Here is a 9,616-nt window from a genome sequence, read left to right on the forward strand (position 1 = left end):
GTTTTCTGTCGGGTCACTGTAGACTGAGAGGCCACCTGCACAAGATAGGGATCTGGTCAAACGACCTATGTCATTTCTGCGATGTGACTGAGGAGACTCCTGTGCACCTGCTTAGCGAATGCGAGGCGGTAGCGAGAAGACGGGAGAGATACCTGGGCCAATACTGGCCAAGTGACGAATCAATACAATCGCTAATCCCTGGGGATCTCCTCAAATTTTTGGGCTCTCTAGGATTAGATGAGGTACTGTAAACAGTTGAGGGCACTATAGATCTCTTGGTCGCAGTGCATACCTCTATTAATTATCTATCTATCTATCTAACGATTATTTTCCGAGCAAAAAAATAAAACTTAAAACGTAACCATTATTTTCCGAGCAAAAAATAAAACTTAAAACGTAACCATTATTTTCTGANCACGGGGGCAATGCGCACATGACGGCGGCAGCGCTGGAGGTGATTCTCGAGCTCGAGCCGCTGCACCTTACCATAGAACAGGTTGCAAAGCGAACTCTACTAAACTTCTCGAGAGAAGGCTTCGGCAGGGGCAAAAGCCCATCATTAAGGAACAGATATAAGCTAGGCTCACAAATTCCATTAGCTTTACTCCCCATAGATGATAGGCCTAAGGTGGTTAACTTTGACAAGAATTTCAAAGTAGAGCTTTGCACCAAGTCGACTTGGAGCACCTCTCTCATGGAGAGGCATATCCAATTGAGCTCGTTCCAATGGTACACAGACGGTTCGAAGACTCCGGAAGGCATTCGGGCTGGCGTCAACTGGCCAAGGATACAGCTCTCGGTACCCGTGGGGGCATACCCGAGTATCTTCCAAGCGGAGGTCTATGCCATTAGTCTGTGTTCAGAGATTAACCTACGTAGGAATTACCGTAACGAGAAAAGTTTAATATTGAGCGATAACCAGGCGGCACTCAAGGCCCTCTCATCATTTGAGGTCAAGTCATCCTTGGATCTTGAGTGCATTGATAGGCTCAACATCCTGGCGGAGTACAACGACATCCAATTAACTTGGGTACCAGTTCACATAGGAGGTTCGGGCAGCGAGGAAGCGGACCGACTAGCTAGAATGGCGGCCGCCTCGTCGTCTATAGGGCCTGAGCCCTTCCTAGCGATTGGACCTAGCACAATCAAGGAAGAGCTCAAGAATGAAAGGAACAGGCTAAAGAATCAATATTGGCGTAACACTACAGGTCTACGTGAAGCAAAACACCTACTGGGAGGTTACAACCTTACGAGGTACGGGGCAATTATTAATCTCTCCAAATGAAAGTTAAGGATAATAACAGGTTTTCTGTCGGGTCACTGTAGACTGAGAGGCCACCTGCACAAGATAGGGATCTGGTCAAACGACCTATGTCATTTCTGCGATGTGACTGAGGAGACTCCTGTGCACCTGCTTAGCGAATGCGAGGCGGTAGCGAGAAGACGGGAGAGATACCTGGGCCAATACTGGCCAAGTGACGAATCAATACAATCGCTAATCCCTGGGGATCTCCTCAAATTTTTGGGCTCTCTAGGATTAGATGAGGTACTGTAAACAGTTGAGGGCACTATAGATCTCTTGGTCGCAGTGCATACCTCTATTAATTATCTATCTATCTATCTAACGATTATTTTCCGAGCAAAAAAATAAAACTTAAAACGTAACCATTATTTTCCGAGCAAAAAATAAAACTTAAAACGTAACCATTATTTTCTGAACAAAAAATAAAACTTAAAACGTAACCATTATTTTCTGAGCAAAAAATAAAACTTACAACGTAACGATTATTTTTCGAGCAAAAAATAAACCTTAAAGAGTGAAAATCTCTCAAGTGGGCCACCCAAAACTAGATGGTCAAGATTTTTTCAAACAAATAACTGTATTCGGTTTACAACCATAAAAAAAATATAATTTGAACAGTTTTAAAAAATTCGAATTTTTACAAGGGTTATTGTTATTAACTTTTTTTGATGAATTTGGTAATTATTTTATATCCACTGATTCATAGGATGTAGCTTGCTGATTTTTTGCATGAAAATATTGATAATTAAACACGCTTTATTTATAATTATGATTATTAGGGCCAAATTCTTATTTGTTATGTTTGCTGGGTTGTAGCTGTTTCGGCCGATAGAGTTAAAAAAGCGAAAAAATTAAATTTTCCTTTTACCCTCCTACGCGTTTCAACGCTCTCGCGTCTTCATCAGGGAGTCTTTATTCGAAAAATAAAAACAAATAAACAATAAACTTGATTAGCAAGTAAAATTCGCTGATGAAAAACCAATAAACATAGTTAACGACAATTAATTTACACTAATTCTGACTTTGAACTCACATTTACATAAATATTATTGACGAAATTTTTTTATCAAACGATAAACGTTAGCACCATTTTAGGTGTCTTTTCACAATATTACCAAATTCTAATCCCATATTCTTATTTATATTTGTTATTGATTACAGCTGCATACACGTTGTTGGTGTTATCCACGTCCTCTTTAAAGTTGATCGCATTCTCTAGTTGTTGTATACGCAGGCTTTCTAATGTCATTCCCCTTTTTACCCCTCTTTCGATGTCCAAAATTCTCGTATTCCCGAAGTCCGCAAAGTGTTCGTGCTTCATCAAGTGTTGTGCAAGTGCTGTTGTCATCTTTTTGTTTCTCTCATCCGCTTTATGTTCGCTAATTCTTGTACCCAATGATCTTTTTGCTGTGCCTACGTAGCATTTGTTACAGCTTTCAGTATCATTCCCCTTACATTCTATTTGATACACCACATTATGTTGTTGTTCCTTCAGAATTCTGCCTTTTGCTTTTGTGTACAGTTTGCTTATTGTGTTGTGCGGTCTGTGAGCATATATAATATCTTCATTCTTTACTGTTCTTCTGAGCGCCTGGTTATTTGTTAGTTTAGCCTGATTGTTTCGATTTTTCAAAAAATCATTATTTTGTACAAAATTTTTAATTTTTTTTTAAATCTTTTATAAACAAATAGAAATATTTATTAATTCTTGATCAGATATTTCAGATATTTTAATCGTTTACATTGAATATCAATCCTTATTCTATAATACATTATTTAAAAGAGAAAAAAAAACACGGAAACTTGCATGCAGTCAAAAGTTATACATTTTTTTGCTCCTACCAAGGATGCTTTTGCTTTCATGCCGCATGCCGCGCGGACTCGCAGCGAGCGGGGTGCAACCAGAGAACGGAAAAAAATAAAGTTTATTTATATACAAAGCATAGATTATCTAATACAATATTTTTTAAAGTTGTATACATAAATATGTACATACATAACATGCATATTTATATATGTATGTATGTATGTATTTATGTATGTACATATTCATGTATTTTGTCTTTACAGAGAAAAATAAGTAAAGAGGATGGTATAATCGTTTGTGCCGCAGAAACAAAAAACAACTAAACTTATTCTTAATTTTAAATAAAGAATATAGATTTTGTTTATAATTTTTGAATTCTATAATTTAGCTTTAAAACGGGGAAAAAATTTGTTGAATTAATTTTTTTTTATTTATTAATACATTAAATTATTTATTTTTGATTATTTCATAGTTGTAAGTATATATAGTGTGAAATAATACAAAAATTGTGATCCAAATTAGAGTTATAATAAATTAGAGTTCATAATTACTGTCAAGTGTAAATAAATGCTGTCACTGATATGTACACCAGCATGCGCTCTCGGGTACATTCAACGGCCAGGTAGCGTGCAGCTGCTATGTTGTTTCCTGTTCTATCACACGGACCTCGGACGCTCTAGTTTCTCTCTCGTACCAATCAAATAGCTAAAATTCTAAAACTTTATAGCTTGGAAATAATATTTTATGTACGATTATTTGCAGGCAAGCCTATAATTGATTTTGTAATTAAAATATCTTACCTATGATATCAATTTCGATTGGTTAACAGATCGATGTAGTTACCTATATTGACTTACCTGTTCACATCTAATTGCCAAGTAGCCATGCACAGAAATAAGTAGGCAAGCCTACCTAGGCATATTCTGTGTCTTAAAAACTATCAATTGAGATAAAACTCATTCGGTTATCATAGGGATGGGCGGCTGAACAGCTCGCCCGCAGCAGCGCGGGCAATCAGGTGCTTGATGCGGGTAAAAATTTAAAACCGAAAGGGTAAGCAATAGCCGTGTACATGTATTAGCCCATTTTATGCAATGTATATTGCTAAAGGCTATTATATTCACCTCTTTTTTTACAGAGGAACAATTTCTAACTATATTTGTAGTCTATTTATTAAAAATAATTCAACATCATGAAATGCGGACCAGTTTAATTTTTTTATTAATAAATCAATGAAGTTTAAATTGATTATACATATGTAAAAAATAGTATGTGCTAATTCATACTGGCGAACAATAACGTGTTAACGATCTTGCTTGCGCATGTGTTCGTAAATAAGAGCGCCGAGCGCTGCTAATAGGCTCAGTCGGTAGAAAACCGTCATATAAAACAAGTTGTTTTGCGCATGATTNCAAATTAGAGTTATAATAAATTAGAGTTCATAATTACTGTCAAGTGTAAATAAATGCTGTCACTGATATGTACACCAGCATGCGCTCTCGGGTACATTCAACGGCCAGGTAGCGTGCAGCTGCTATGTTGTTTCCTGTTCTATCACACGGACCTCGGACGCTCTAGTTTCTCTCTCGTACCAATCAAATAGCTAAAATTCTAAAACTTTATAGCTTGGAAATAATATTTTATGTACGATTATTTGCAGGCAAGCCTATAATTGATTTTGTAATTAAAATATCTTACCTATGATATCAATTTCGATTGGTTAACAGATCGATGTAGTTACCTATATTGACTTACCTGTTCACATCTAATTGCCAAGTAGCCATGCACAGAAATAAGTAGGCAAGCCTACCTAGGCATATTCTGTGTCTTAAAAACTATCAATTGAGATAAAACTCATTCGGTTATCATAGGGATGGGCGGCTGAACAGCTCGCCCGCAGCAGCGCGGGCAATCAGGTGCTTGATGCGGGTAAAAATTTAAAACCGAAAGGGTAAGCAATAGCCGTGTACATGTATTAGCCCATTTTATGCAATGTATATTGCTAAAGGCTATTATATTCACCTCTTTTTTTACAGAGGAACAATTTCTAACTATATTTGTAGTCTATTTATTAAAAATAATTCAACATCATGAAATGCGGACCAGTTTAATTTTTTTATTAATAAATCAATGAAGTTTAAATTGATTATACATATGTAAAAAATAGTATGTGCTAATTCATACTGGCGAACAATAACGTGTTAACGATCTTGCTTGCGCATGTGTTCGTAAATAAGAGCGCCGAGCGCTGCTAATAGGCTCAGTCGGTAGAAAACCGTCATATAAAACAAGTTGTTTTGCGCATGATTGTCCTTTTTTCCAAGCAAATTTCTAACGAAAAATTATCTGCGTAAGAACAACCCCTCCCTTTGAAAATTTGCGACTAAATGAACGCTGACAATGCAAAAGTGATATACAAAACAGCTAGTATGCGCGCAAGTAAGTCGGTACTCACCACCAGTGTTGCTATTTATGTTTCTGCCGTCCCGCCAGATTAATAAACAATAATCGCTAAAATACTGCTCAATCANGTTTCTCTCTCGTACCAATCAAATAGCTAAAATTCTAAAACTTTATAGCTTGGAAATAATATTTTATGTACGATTATTTGCAGGCAAGCCTATAATTGATTTTGTAATTAAAATATCTTACCTATGATATCAATTTCGATTGGTTAACAGATCGATGTAGTTACCTATATTGACTTACCTGTTCACATCTAATTGCCAAGTAGCCATGCACAGAAATAAGTAGGCAAGCCTACCTAGGCATATTCTGTGTCTTAAAAACTATCAATTGAGATAAAACTCATTCGGTTATCATAGGGATGGGCGGCTGAACAGCTCGCCCGCAGCAGCGCGGGCAATCAGGTGCTTGATGCGGGTAAAAATTTAAAACCGAAAGGGTAAGCAATAGCCGTGTACATGTATTAGCCCATTTTATGCAATGTATATTGCTAAAGGCTATTATATTCACCTCTTTTTTTACAGAGGAACAATTTCTAACTATATTTGTAGTCTATTTATTAAAAATAATTCAACATCATGAAATGCGGACCAGTTTAATTTTTTTATTAATAAATCAATGAAGTTTAAATTGATTATACATATGTAAAAAATAGTATGTGCTAATTCATACTGGCGAACAATAACGTGTTAACGATCTTGCTTGCGCATGTGTTCGTAAATAAGAGCGCCGAGCGCTGCTAATAGGCTCAGTCGGTAGAAAACCGTCATATAAAACAAGTTGTTTTGCGCATGATTGTCCTTTTTTCCAAGCAAATTTCTAACGAAAAATTATCTGCGTAAGAACAACCCCTCCCTTTGAAAATTTGCGACTAAATGAACGCTGACAATGCAAAAGTGATATACAAAACAGCTAGTATGCGCGCAAGTAAGTCGGTACTCACCACCAGTGTTGCTATTTATGTTTCTGCCGTCCCGCCAGATTAATAAACAATAATCGCTAAAATACTGCTCAATCATTTAAATTCTGTAAACTCTTATGAAAAAAAAACAAAATTGGAACTTCGGTCATAATTACCTCATCTCATCTACCCAACGGTTTGCACATTTGCCTGCGGTTTGCACGTTTGGGCATTTTGCCGTATGTGCACATTATGCCCATCGCTAGGTTATCACAAGAGTGAAGGTGATGAAAGAAAATTGATTATAATTAATTAAATTAAAAATAGCTATGAACACTTTTCGATAGGCAAGTTATCATAGGCATATTTGTTTATAAATCATATTTGATAAAAAAATATGTCTCATCGAGTTATCAGATCGGTGAAGGTCGATCTCCCGCTGTCTCCTTGTAGTGTTAATACTATTTACTATTGTACTTTGTTCATTTTTGTACTTTGTTATTTTTGAAATTATTGAATTAAGTTCTTTTTCAGTTTATGTAAATCAAAAAGAAAATTTTTGATTACTTCAGAATTTTTTTTCTTCTTTGAAACTTAAAATACATTAAATTAAAAATAAGTTTATATAAAAATAAAATTTCTTTAAAAATACATTTCTATAATTAAATACGCTACAATTGGCGATCCTGCCAGGAGGAATATAAGAAATTACATTAAGCTGATATATTGATTTTGTACACTTGGTTTGTTGTTCCGCGGTACTAGTCCACAGATGATGAGATGTTACACCAAAATGTTGAAGTGCAATGCGTCGCAATAGTCAGCAGTGAAAAAGAGTAGCACCATTGCGAGCAGCTGGCATATTCCAACACGCACTACTACCACCACCGTTATCACCACCACTTGAATCACAGCAGCAGCAACATCAGAAAGCAATATCCCCATTGCCTTTTGTTGAAGATCAGCAATCACAATTAGTAGAGCAACAACAGCAACAGCTTCAAACGCACCAATGCGCATTCAACGACACTAGCACAATTGCCGATATCATTGATGCATCTGCATTAGAAGCAGTCACTGGAGAAGCTATTTTAAGTGCTGATATTGCATCAACCAGTTAACAACAACCACATAACCAGCAGCAGCAGCAGCGTTCTCAAGATCAAGAACAGCAACCGGAAAGTTTGAGCGGTGCTCAATGCTCCTCTTTGAGCGTAATAGGAGAAGTTCCAGCTGGTAGTAGCGCATTAACAGAACGAAACAAAACACCTCCAACATCACTGCCATTGCTGCTGCAGGAGGAAGAAGACGAAGAAGCGGACACAGGCAACGAGGCTAGAGCATCGAAGTCACCCGCAGCAGTAGCGCTAACATCAACAACAATCTTAGTTCTACTGGTGAGCTGTATTGTTCTCATATTTTTAATATATATATATATACTATTTTTTATTAAAAATTAAAAGAATTTAATGGTTATTTATTAAATATTACATATATAATATTTAATTTTTTAATTGTAAACTTCCCTTTTCTGAGGTCTTTTGATATTTGCTCAAATTCAAATAATCAAAATGTTTCGTTCACCACAACATGATACACATACATCTACACGAGATAATTTAAATGAAACTCTTATTGATTTACAAAATAGTAAGTTTAACGAACAGTTAATAAATCCGTATGTCGATCGAAATAGTAATCAGATTTGTGCTACATCAGTCAAACTACCACAATTCTGGACAAGTTGTCCGGAAGCGTGGTTTATTCATGCGGAAATGCAGTTTATTTAGTACCAAAAATATTACACAAGAAACAACAAAGTACAATAGTAAATAGTATTAACACTCTTCCCTGTAAATTTACAGTACACCTATAACCCAAACTGAATACTCTACGCTCTTCTCCCAAATTCTAACTCACCACTCTCAACCTACAGCTCACCTCAATCAATATTTATATCAGAACAATTCAATGACGAAAATGAACACAACAACTCTCCCTATCTCACCTTTAATATACCACAATCAAAAAATTCAACTCCACAAAATATTTCTAGTGATCTCACCACAACACAGTCCGTAACATTTAATGATTCGACTGACACCCGCTAAGAAAGCAACAACCACCGTACAAAACAAGTTTATTTCCAATATTTGGAACAATTTCTACAAAAAAACTTATTTATTTTATTTCTTTATTTAAAAAAAAGATGATGGTGTATATGTAAGACTTTAGTCTTTTATAATACATCTTATAGGATGGAACTTACGAAGTTAAAAAATAAATTTAATCCTAGTACAATAATATGTATACTTAAAACTAACAGAAAATAAATAAGGGTAATAAAGCTTAATCTAAATACTCATAATTAAACTAAAGACTACGAGACAAGTATTTAAAAGAGTTAGGCGCATAAAGATAAAGATGCGAGTGTATATGTGAGACTTTACTATTTTATAATACATCTTATAGGATGGAAGTTACAAAGTTAAAAAATAAATTTAATCCTAGTACAATAATATGTATACTTACAACTAAAAGAAAATAAATAAGGGTAATAAAGCTTAATCTAAATACTCATAATTAAACTAAAGATTACGAGACAACTATTTAAAAGACTTAGGCGCATAAAGGTAAAGATGAACTCAAAATAGGAAGAGAAAATAAGACAGTTTATGTCGCTGTCAATTTGTTGAATGAAAATAGTTGTAGATGGCCCTTCTGTAGTTACCCTTATTCAAAGCAGCCTTGACAGATTCTGGAATGGAATTCCTGACAGCCTTGATGAGGACAAGTTGGAATATTTAGGAATAATCAGACTTTGATGCCTTCTAGACACGATCGGACTTCTACCACATTGTGGTAGATCTGCCACTTTTTTGAGCATCTACCACATCTACTACTCAAGGTCTGAAATATACCACATATTCGCGTTTTTACGTAGTTTTATTTTTGCTCGACATAATTTTCTTAATTTTAAGAGCAAAAATTGTCCAATACTAAACACTATATGGTAACAAGAATGATATAATACAAGATTCCGCATTCCCGGCGACGATGAAATCTCTCAAGTTAAAGTAAACAAAGCCGAATTGGAGGATAAAATAAACTGTAAAATAGTAAATTTTCTCAGTAATAA

Source organism: Rhagoletis zephyria, unplaced genomic scaffold (genome assembly GCF_001687245.7).
Source record: "Rhagoletis zephyria isolate East Lansing unplaced genomic scaffold, Rhagoletis_zephyria_1.1 Rzeph_scaffold_02456, whole genome shotgun sequence".
Lineage (NCBI taxonomy): Eukaryota > Metazoa > Arthropoda > Insecta > Diptera > Tephritidae > Rhagoletis > Rhagoletis zephyria.